The sequence below is a fragment of the Quercus robur genome, chromosome 6 (genome assembly GCF_932294415.1).
Source record: "Quercus robur chromosome 6, dhQueRobu3.1, whole genome shotgun sequence".
Taxonomy (NCBI): Eukaryota; Viridiplantae; Streptophyta; class Magnoliopsida; order Fagales; family Fagaceae; genus Quercus; species Quercus robur.
In genome coordinates, this window is record NC_065539.1 from 6562877 (window position 1) to 6575013 (window position 12137).

General features: G+C 38.4%; 1 protein-coding gene across 9 annotated transcripts in view; it reads right to left on the reverse strand.

Annotated features, from left to right (window-relative positions):
* The window catches only part of LOC126732482 (soluble inorganic pyrophosphatase-like), a 34455-nt gene that overhangs the window by 3700 nt on the left and 18618 nt on the right, over nucleotides 1-12137 (reverse strand). For 2 of the 9 annotated variants that reach the window (XM_050435352.1, XM_050435347.1), the window contains exons 1-2: nucleotides 1007-1147; nucleotides 116-231 (exon numbers count right to left, since the gene is read on the reverse strand). The exons of 1 other annotated variant lie outside the window; for it this stretch is intronic. The gene's annotated coding sequence lies outside the window, so the exon portion shown is untranslated. Of the gene's footprint in view, nucleotides 1-115; nucleotides 667-766; nucleotides 786-1006; nucleotides 1153-12137 lie in introns of those variants that run through there. 6 more of the 9 variants (XM_050435349.1, XM_050435345.1, XM_050435348.1 and 3 more) reach the window with 5 other exon arrangements.

Here is a 12137-nt window from a genome sequence, read left to right on the forward strand (position 1 = left end):
TAATTAAATTATTAGGCTCTGAAAACAAATTTAACTTCAGAAGAAATCACACAAAGAACTGAACTGCAACAATGACAAAAAAATAAATGGATGGCATATAACAGAGAATATTTACCTTCAAATAAGTGATAAATCACACCCAAAAAACTACAAGAACAAGTGGAGACTGCTAGATTTCCAAGTTAACAAGCGAACATTACCCAGATCTTCGCAGATGGTGCAATAAGGACCCTTAAAAAAAATTATTACGAACCCAAAGTCTAATCAAAATACAGCCACCAGAAACTAACTGATACACAAGGAGTAATTTCGCAAAACAGATTAACTAAATTGATCATCAGCAGATTCACAATATTTATAATTCTGGCAAAGGTACTTCAATTAGTAGTTGAAAACATCATGCACCATCAAGAACAAGCATAAACAAAATTTCAAAGAAGAACCCAACATTTCTTGAATAATTTACTTGTCATCTAACCCAAGTAGAACAATCATAAATAAAATCACAAAGAAGAGCCCAAAATATCATGAATAAGCACTCAACATTTAACCCAATTAGTAAAAATCCTTATAGAGCTCACAAACATGGGCAACATAATAAATTATTAGCTTAAAAAATAAAATAAAAAAGTTGGTAAAGCATTATTAACAAAGCTGATAACCAAAAAATTCTAGAAAAGCAGAAGTAACAAACAGAACAACATTAACAATCAAAGAAAATAACAACAACAATAATGAATACTAAAAAGTGCAGTCACAGACTCACAGTAAACCAAACAAAACCCACAAACGAAATCAACATGTAATTGAAAATCACATCAAGATACAGTCTCTTTAGAGGGTTTCATCAAATGGGTATTCACCAAAGTTGCTCTTTCAGTCAAACACAACACAAATTTTCAAAACAACCCTTTTTTCTTTCTTAATAATTACAAGCAAAACAAACAAAAACAAAGTTGTTCGCCGCCACCATTGAGATTTGAGAAAAGGGATAAGAAGCACTCACAGTCACAGATTGACAGCCACTGAAAATTCCCGCTTCCCTTTTTTTGTGTGTGTATATATATAAATATATATATATAGAGAGAGAGAGAGAGAGAGTGAGAGAGAATTTGAGAGCTCAAAAATAAAGAATAAAAATAAATTATTTAAACAAAGAGGGTCGGTACTTGTCACTTCACTCAGGTTCAGCGGTCAGTCATAAGTGAATACGCGCCGTTCGATTTCAACGGAATGAATCGGACGGTTGTGGGTGCTGAAATGTGTCCGAGAGCTTGATTTTATTCTCGAAAAGTGGGAAACCTTGGAAAAACCGGGCACTAAAATAAAATGAGTAGAGCTGATACTATCACTGAGGTTGCAGATGAAGGCCTTATGAATGGACTCCACGTAAGGAAAGTGGTCAGAATTGTCCAGTAAGGATGACAAGCTTTCTGTGTTTTTATAATTCTTAACTGCGTAATTTTAGAAGCTTCTCTTTTTTTGGATTTTTGGGTTTTTGTACACTTAGAGCATCCACATCAGTAGCTGCAAAAATTATGTAAATTTACACATCTAAAACCTACTTTTTCTACTTTACACACTCACTTTTACAAAACAACCACATTAGTCTGTCTATAATACACATTTATTCAAATAAAATATTCAATTCACACCCACCGTCAACCCACCCAGCCACCATCGTCAACCCACCCAGCCACCATCTTCAACCCACAAATCTTCAACTAATTCATTCTTATCAAACCCATAAACAGTCAACAAAATTTTAAAAAATAAAATAATAATAATAATTCTAAGCAAAATTATGAGCAGCCAAACAAAAACCCAGATGATTTTATGAGCAGCCAAACAAAAACCCAGGTGCGTTGGTGTTGCTTTGTTCCTCCAAGGTTCCAGGCTTCAAACGCCTGGCCAGATAGAGTTTTTCCAAGTGGGTTTCTTGTCGAGCTAGACGAAACCACATGTTGCGTTTGGGTCCCACCAGAGCTTGCTGTATCGGCTACGCTTGTCCACGTTTGAACCGTGTCGGCGAGGCCGAGGAGGAAGGCGGCATAAGGGATGAGGCCTATGAGGGCGATGGCGAAGGATGTTGCTCCGGTGCAGGGGTCAAGAGTTTTTGAGCGATCTAGAAGAGGATCTGAGTTTTTGAGCGGTGTAGGCGAAGGATGTTGCTCCGGTGGCATCATTTTGGCTAGCTGGAATATCAGATTGAAGAAATGATTTGAGATTGAAGAGAAGGATCTGAGAGCAACAGCGACAAGGAGAGGGACTGAGATAGAACGAGAGAGAGGTGAAAGTGAGGCGAAGGAGTGAGAAAAAATTAATAAAATAATTATAAATGAGTTACAGTAACGGTGTATATTTACACGATTACTGTAGCTCGTGGAAATGTTTACACATTTTTACACCCACTGATGTGGGTGTTTTTTTGCTCAAAATGTGTAAAATTTGTACTTTCTTCTAAAATAGAAGACTATATATGAGCTGATAGGAATCCTCTTAGAGCTTGGGGAGTGGATATGTCATTTCAACTGGGAGCTTCGTCAAGATTTCAAAAAATTTAGTATTTACTATCTTAAAAATCTATTTTATCAACTTAACACCGTATTTTATAATATACGCAACATTAAATATTTTATATTTTTTACCACTTCATTAAAATATTAACTTTTTATTATTTTTTTATTCCCGTTCACATCTCTTTTACTACCTACAAACCCACTACCACCACCGCCCACGGCCACAACCATCACCACCAACCACAACCTCAACCCCCAACCACCAAAATTTATAAAAAATAAATAAAATAAAATAAAAAACTCACGACACAAACCGCAGCCAAAACCCACCACCCCAACAACCCCGATCTGAACCTCAACCCCAATCTAAACCCACCAGCAGACCCATCACGCCGAACCAAAACCCATTAGACCCATCACGTTGAACCAAAACCTGTCAAACCAGATTAGTGAACCAAAACCCATCACACACACAAACCCAGTAGATCGGTGACCCACGACCCACGCCGAACCAAAACCACAACCACAAACCACAGCAAAAAAAATTAAAAAAAAAAAAACCTCCATCACCACCACCAGCAGATCAGTGAACCAAAACCTATAGGAAGCAAAACTCATCAGACCATCAAACCGATGAACCAAAACCCATCACACACACACAAACCCAGTAGATCGATGACCCACGACCCACGCTGAACCTCCACCACGATCATTGGACCATCGGACCCACGACCTATGCCCATCAGACCACAATCGCTGACCATCGAACCATCGCCACCACCACCTACAACCATCAGACCTTGACCCGAACCCATCAGACCACGACCCTGATCATCGGACCACGCCGAACCACAAGACAGAGAAGTGAGATAAGAAAGAGAGACAAATGAGAAATAGATCCATTGGGGGAATAAAAAAACCTTCTTCTTTTTTTACAATCCAACTACAGTGAGCTTGTATCTATAGCTTGGTGCTAAATCTTTTAAGATTTAGCATGTTTGATGGAAGTGGATTTTATCATTTGAGGTGCTAAAAATGCTAAAAGAATAGTATTTAGCATTTTTAGCACCTTTAATGAGAATGCTTTAATATTCTCTTCCAACATTTTGAGTTTCTTTTTAAAAAAAATATTTTTCTTAATTAAAAAATTTACTAGGAAAGTAAATATTTCTAATATTATCACATGAATTACTCAATTCAATTCGGATTATTCAATCTTTTTTAATTATAAAATATGTTGAATTCTGCAATGGAAAAAATTTAGTTACAAAATTTGTTATAATCTAAGGCCACAACCTTAATTAATATCTTTTTTATTGGAGATGAATTTTAACAAATCCACCATTAAATTACATCTTCTTCTTATATCCTCCATACTTGTAAGATTTCTAGAAAATTAAAGATCAATAGTTATGTCATCAATCAATTATTTAAATGGTAAGTTTTTATAATTTAAAATTATGCATAAAATATAAGCTTATAGATCATATGGTAAATAATATCCGATTGACACAAAATTTGATATGTGTATTAAGAATGTAAAGAAAATACAATTCAACGGTTAGATTTTCAAAATATGCAGTAATGTTTATTTTATTGAGTAAGGTTGTAACCTTAAACTACAACTAATTTTGTAGCTAAACCTTGTCTTTCTGCAGTAATCCAATTATTATTATTATTTTTTTTTAAGAAACAAACACACACAAGAGAGAGGAAAAAATGTTTTAACACAAAAACACACCACCATAAACTTCACTCAAAAGCCATGATAACTTTAAGGGAATATAGGGCTAATAAGTCTTCTTTTATTTTTCATGGATGTCATACAAACAATATCAATTTTTCTAAAAGTCTTTAATAAGCTTTGAGTAATGTTAATTCCTTGTCGAGAGGGGGGGGGGGGGGTGGAAGATGAGGTAGTAAATATAACTCTGTACAACATTACTCTCACATGAGACTAACATCAATACTATTTTAGTTGTATACTTATCATAGTATATCATCTTACCCCCATTGATTCTCTAAAAATATAAAAATAAATAAAAACCTTTCCATTGATTCTCTAACAAAAAGACCACACCGCCATTAAAAAAAAAAATTTAAAACAATTTTATCGCAAAACTTATTAATAAGTTTATTGATGAAAGCGATAATATACATACCAGTGATACCACTTCAACTATGCATTAGGGGCTTTTTTTTTTTTTTTTTTTTTTTTTTTAATCACTCATCACTCCTCACTCAATTTTCGTCACTCATCACTTAAAATACCCCAATTTTCCAAACCCCACCCATTTGACACCTAAACTCAATTCTGACTGTGGCTTTGTTTCAAAAAAAAAAAACCTTAAAAGTCAAAAGTTGCAGTTGGAATTTCAAAAGTTGTGTGTGTATTTACAAAAATGTCATCATAATTTTGTTTCTATAACTTGAAAACACTTAAAATGTGTTTTCAGTTTCCATAACTCGTCACTGAAAAATAAGAGAATTGAGTGAAGAAAACAAAACTTGAAAACAAATCCAAACAAGCTTTCTCTCTGTGGGTCTCACCATTTTTGAGTTATGGGTGATGAAAACAGAATTATGGATGATGGAAACACAAAAACCAAACAGCCCCTTAGTCACTAGTCAAGCCAAGAATCTTGTAGTTCAATTAGTTGACACTTCCTGATGTTTCAAATGGAAATATTAATGGGTCAAATCTCTCATCCATTGTTGTAACTATCAAATTATAAAAATTATTATAAAAAAAAAAACCATGAATGAGTTAGATTCTAATTCTATAAAAATAAAAAGCAAAAAATAAAAACTTGTCTATCTCTCTATTTGAGTATAAACCAATTTTCACTATGCTTGAGAATGATTAAACATCACCCGAAGCAGAAAACTGACTTGCACAAAGAGGAATGAATTCAGCATAGCCTGATTTAATAGGACTTCTTTGTGAAATCACAAGTTAACAATAAAAACATAAAAATTAGAGAAACTTTATTGATAGTAATAACAAGATTACAATACCTAAATTACAAAAAGCCTAAGTTACAAAGTCTAATTCATGTGAGGTGAATTTGATGCACTCACAAGCATGAAGTAATAACCTTTGGATTATGAGAGAGAGAGAGAGAGAGAGAGAGAGAGAGAGAGAGAGAGAGAGAGAGAGAGAGAGAGAGTGTGTGTGTGTGTGTGTGTGTCTATGGTTTTGATAGATGATTGTGCGTGTCTTGTGTGAGAAAGTGCTTTTCTATTTATATATGGAACTTTGATAGTTAAAGTTGTTCCTTGTTGCGTGTTGTGTTGCAATTGCTCTTTTCCCCCACAAATCCTAACTAATACTCCTCCAAAAACTGTCTCTAAGTAACTCCTCTTATTCACATGCTTATCATGTGCACCTTTCACTCAATTAGTTCCCTGCAAGAAGAGATTGTGATTATTCACATGACTTTCATGTGTTCTTGTTTGGACATATACACATGAGTTGTTCCCTATGGCTTGAGGCAATTATCATGACTTGGATATCAATAAGATGACACCACTTGTCTCTCTCAAAGGACTTTATTTACTATTATTGTATCAGCGACATATATCTTATATAATCTTTTACAATATCATCATATACTATATAATAAAAGTTAGGTCTAAAGTCGTGGTTATACCAAGTGGTTTCACCAAATTGTAGAAATTTTTTTAGATTTTAAAAATATTTACATTTTTTTGTTCTTATCTTCTTCTCCTATAATTTATAAGTTGATAAAATTTTTAATTTGATTGCAATCCAAATTATTCATCTAATCCTTTTATTATTAATTTATCTATAATTTCTAAGTTACTAAAAATCTTAATTTGATTACAATTCAAATTCTTCATTCATCTAATCTGTTTATTATTAATTTATTTATTTTTACTATTTTTTCATTATTAAAATGCTAAACTATTATAGAAAAGTATTTTAAAATATATGTGATTTGAGGTACATATTATCAGCATTGAGGTTTTGTGTATTTAAGTATTATGGATGTAAGGTTTTGTGGTCGTGGATCTTGTAACTTTACACTTTATTCTACATTTAAAATATTATTATATTAATTTACAATATTTATTCAATACTTAAATTATATATGATTATTGATTAAATCTGTGCATCGCACGGGCATAACATAGTATCTAAATAAAGTAGTGGTTATGATATTTACCACATGTAATAAATATTATATCATATTTGTAAGGACACGATTATTCACGACCCAAGAATAACATTGGGCTCGTATGTAAAGGGCCCGAACAATATAATTTGTAGAGTGTGGGCTTGAAAGGCTTGACCTTGGTCACTGGACAGCAGTCTAATCGTGGTTTTTATGGAAGCTCATACGAAGGTGGGCCTGGCGTGAATGACAAAACCTTTCTTCAGTGCGACCTATGGGGTTTTTGTCCTCGGACGAGCTTAGTGTTCTTCTCATTCTCCATTTTTTAGGACTTCTCCCTCTGGGGGATCCCTTCCCCCTTGGTTCTTCTTCCCTTTTATACTAGTAGTTACTTTCCTTTCAATGTCCACGTGTAAGTTTTACTTTCTGGGATGGAGACTTGTCCTATCAACCCATACCTAAAGTGGTTGGGAGTAGACGTAAAAGTTGAATAGCATGGTGAAGAGCATGGACCTGTCAGACGCAGAGTTCTTTATTACAGTATTGGCAGCTTTTTCACTTGTCCTGTCCCTGCATTAAACTTTTCCTTTTTCTTTAGGTGTCTTGTGGGATGCTGAGCGTGAGATCGTCCTCGGCCACATCCTTGGGCCTTTTTGGGGCTTTCATTATGCGTTCTCGGCAATAGGTCTCCTCGGCCTGGGTCTTGGGCCCTAGTGTAAAGTGGGCCAGGACCACAAATTCCCCAGCCCCACAATAGCCCCTCAAAATCCTACTGCCCGACCTCGTGGTTGAGGAGGAGGGTTTTGGTGATGTTAGGCCCAAACCATGGCTTGCCCAGCTCTGCACTTCATTAATGTCGGGGTTTCTCCATTTGCATGGGAGGCACGCCGGATTATGAGACATCCCCCTAGATTTACTCACGCGGCATCCTCAACATTTTAGTGTTCGAGGTGCGCCATTAATATGTCCCCTTCACGAGGCTATCCAAACTTTATGGTTGCAGACGGCGCTGGGAGTTGAGCAAAAACCATCTCGTCTGTAGCATTTCTTGGGAACCTGCGTAGATTAAATGTCTCCAACTTGCCTTCTATATAAGAAGCAGGATAAGAGGTTACTCCCTTCACGTACAAAATCCTTTGGCCCCTTCAAATTCTCAACCCTTCAGTTGTGCTCCTAGTCTTCGTTTCCAGTGCAATCAAGCCTTAGAGTAATATGTTCGAGGCACAAGTGGGGGTGAAGGAACCACACCCGCTCCAGAGGCACTGGGTCTCTCCGAGTCTCAGGATGGCGCGGTCAGGGCAGGGGAGACAGAGACTCAAGACAGTTCTCCGTTTTCACAAGGTGGGAGCGATTCCTCCGTCTCCTTCAGTCAAAATCCGAAGCAGGTACTGGTCGCGTCAGATTTTTGGTGCGACAGCAGTGGGATTTCCCATCATCAGCATTAGCCGCTCTATCGCAAGCGCTGCTAATATGGAGGCTCATCAACTTCCTGTGTGGCCACCTACAAATACCCCGCTCCCTACACCTTTTCTTCAAAGGTGTTAATCTTACGTCAAGCTCTTTTGCTGCCTAAGTTATGGGCATGTAAAAGTATTGAGAAATGGTTTCCTTAGACAACATTTTGGAACTGCTGCATCTCTCTTCACTGCACCTCTTCTTCTGCTTCTTCCTCTCTCCTTTGTATCTTTTCTTTTTGTTTATGTGGTTAGCCTTTAGTATAGGCTTATTTGAGCTCCTTCATTGTACGTTGTACGTTATACCATTTCTTTGTCTTAATAAAAGATAATTCTGTTTCCTTCTAAATACTTTTCTTTTCTGCAGTAATTACTTCGTGAATGGATGTATTTCATGTATATTTTTCTTTAATAATGCTTAGGGCAGGAAACCTTGTAACAAAAAGCTATTAATCTGAACTTATTGAGACTATCAAACATAATAATACCAACCAATAGTGAGACTAACCGAGAGAAAAGCTGAGTGCTCTATAATGCGCGTGAGGTAGTCATCCGAGAATGAAAAACCCAAAATAAACCATCCGAGAGGGTTGCCAAGTAGTGGGGAACTTTGGCCATATTTTGATAACACTTGGTCTCTGATCCGAGGACTGAGGTACGGTTGTACTGGGCCCCAACACATTCGCATTAGCTCCCTTGGTATTGAGGACCCGAGGATAGACCGGGACTTCCATTCGGTCTAGGGATTAACCCAATTATCAATGGGTAATCCCTCCATGGGACAGAGCTCGTAGGCCATACAAGGTCCGGGTGGTGTCCAAAACTCAGTATTTTCCTTCAAAGTAGTTGGTTTCCCCATAGGCTTGAGTCCGAGGACCATACAAGGCCTTGGTTCTGTCCAAAACTCGTAGTTTTTCTTTTAAGTAGTTGGTTTCCCCATAGGCTTGAGTCCGAGGACCATACAAGGCCTTGGTTCTGTTCAAAACTCGTAGTTTTTCTTCTAAGTAGTTGGTTTCCCCATAGGCTTGAGTCCGAGGACCATACAAGGCCTTGGTTCTGTCCAAAACTTGTAGTTTTTCTTTTAAGTAGTTGGTTTTCCCATAGGCTTGAGTCCGAGGACCATACAAGGCCTTGGTTCTGTCCAAAACTCGTAGTTTTTCTTCTAAGTAGTTGGTTTCTCCATAGGCTTGAGTCCGAGAACCATACAAGGCCTTGGTTCTGTCCAAAACTTGTAGTTTTTCTTCTAAGTAGTTGGTTTCCCCATAGGCTTGAGTCCGAGGACCATACAAGGCCTTGGTTCTGTCCAAAACTCGTAGTTTTTCTTTTAAGTAGTTGGTTTCCCCATAGGCTTGAGTCCGAGGACCATACAAGGCCTTGGTTCTGTCCAAAACTCGTAGTTTTTCTTTTAAGTAGTTGGTTTCCCCATAGGCTTGAGTCCGAGGACCATACAAGGCCTTGGTTCTGTCCAAAACTCGTAGTTTTTCTTCTAAGTAGTTGGTTTCCCCATAGGCTTGAGTCCGAGGACCATACAAGGCCTTGGTTCTGTCCAAAACTCGTAGTTTTTCTTCTAAGTAGTTGGTTTCCCCATAGGCTTGAGTCCGAGGACCATACAAGGCCTTGGTTCTGTCCAAAACTCATAGTTTTTCTTTTAAGTAGTTGGTTTCCCCATAGGCTTGAGTCCGAGGACCATACAAGGCCTTGGTTCTGTCCAAAACTCGTAGTTTTTCTTTTAAGTAGTTGGTTTCCCCATAGGCTTGAGTCCGAGGACCATACAAGGCCTTGGTTCTGTCCAAAACTCATAATTTTTCTTTTAAGTAGTTGGTTTCCCCATACGCTTGAGTCTGAGGACCATACAAGGCCTTGGTTCTGTCCAAAACTCATAGTTTTTCTTTTAAGTAGTTGGTTTCCCCATAGGCTTGAGTCCGAAGACCATACAAGGCCTTGGTTCTGTCCAAAACTCGTAGTTTTTCTTCTAAGTAGTTGGTTTCCCTATAGGCTTGAGTCCGAGGACCATACAAGGCCTTGGTTCTGTCCAAAACTCGTAGTTTTTCTTTTAAGTAGTTGGTTTCCCCATAGGCTTGAGTCCGAAGACCATACAAGGCCTTGGTTCTGTCCAAAACTCGTAGTTTTTCTTCTAAGTAGTTGGTTTCCCTATAGGCTTGAGTCCGAGGACCATACAAGGCCTTGGTTCTGTCCAAAACTCGTAGTTTTTCTTTTAAGTAGTTGGTTTCCCCATAGGCTTGAGTTCGAGGACCATACAAGGCCTTGGTTCTGTCCAAAACTCGTAATTTTTCTTTTAAGTAGTTGGTTTCCCCATACGCTTGAATCCGAGGACCATACAAGGCCTTGATTCTGTCCAAAACTCGTAGTTTTTCTTTTAAGTAGTTGGTTTCCCCATAGGCTTGAGTCCGAGGACCATACAAGGTCTTGGTTCTGTCCAAAACTCGTAATTTTTCTTTTAAGTAGTTGGTTTCCCCATACGCTTGAGTCCGAGGACCATACAAGGCCTTGGTTCTGTCAAAAACTCGTAGTTTTTCTTTTAAGTAGTTGGTTTCCCCATAGGCTTGAGTCCGAGGACCATACAAGGCCTTGGTTCTGTCCAAAACTCGTAATTTTTCTTTTAAGTAGTTGGTTTCCCCATAGGCTTGAGTCCGAGGACCATACAAGGCCTTGGTTCTGTCCAAAACTCGTAGTTTTTCTTTTAAGTAGTTGGTTTTCCCATAGGCTTGAGTCCGAGGACCATACAAGGCCTTGGTTCTGTCCAAAACTTGTAGTTTTTCTTTTAAGTAGTTGGTTTCCCCATAGGCTTGAGTTCGAGGACCATACAAGGCCTTGGTTCTGTCCAAAACTCGTAATTTTTCTTTTAAGTAGTTGGTTTCCCCATAAGCTTGAGTCCGAGGACCATACAAGGCCTTGGTTTGTCCAAAACTTGTAGTTTTTCTTTTATATCGTTTTTTTTTTAATTTTCGAAGATTAGCTCCTCGACCAAGGTGGGGGGTGTTAGCTTGACGTTGGAAGCCCCTAGAGCTGCCCGTGCCATTGACACTGCGAGGCGTAGCCCCTAGCGGAAATTTATGTCGGGACAACAACAACGTGTTACTGGAAATGGAGGAGCTTTCGCAGACCCCTGTTTGACAGAGGCTTGACTCCGCCACCACCTGTGCCAACGCACAAGCCTTCCCACAGATGGCACCATTTGTAGGAACACGATTATTCACGACCCAAGAATAACATTGGGCTCGTATGTAAAGGGCCCGAATAATATAATTTGTAGAGTGTGGGCTTGAAAGGCTTGACCTTGGTCACTGGACAGCGGTCTAATCGTGGTTTTTATGGAAGCTCATACGAAGGTGGGCCTGGCGTGAATAACAAAACCTTTCTTCAGTGTGACCTATGGGGTTTTTGTCCTCGGACCCCGTCCGAGGAGCTTAGTGTTCTTCTCATTCTCCATTTTTTAGGACTTCTCCCTTTGGGGGATCCCTTCCCCCTTGGTTCTTCTTCCCTTTTATACTAGTAGTTACTTTCCTTTCAATGTCCACGAGTAAGTTTTACTTTCTGGGATGGAGACCTGTCCTATCAGCCCATACCTAAAGTGGTTGGGAGTAGACGTAAAAGTTGAATAGCATGGTGAAGAGTATGGGCCTGTCAGACGCAGAGTTCTTTATTACAGTATTGGTAGCTTTTTCACTTGTCCTGTCCCTGCATTAAACTCGTCCTTTTTCTTTAGGTGTCTTGTGGGATGTTGAGCATGAGATCGTCCTTGGCCACATCTTTGGGCCTTTTTGGGGTTTTCATTATGCGTCCTCGGCAATAGGTCTCCTCGGCCTGGGTCTTGGGCCCTAGTGTAAAGTGGGCCGGGACCACAAATTCCCCAGCCCCACAATATTTATTTAAATTAAATATTTATCCCAACACTCTCATTTGCATTTTTCTTATTTGTAAAATTTACTTTTTAACCATGTTTGACACCATTGTTAGGGAGGATTGTGTTATTTTACACATAAATAAATTGGGGGGGGGGGGGG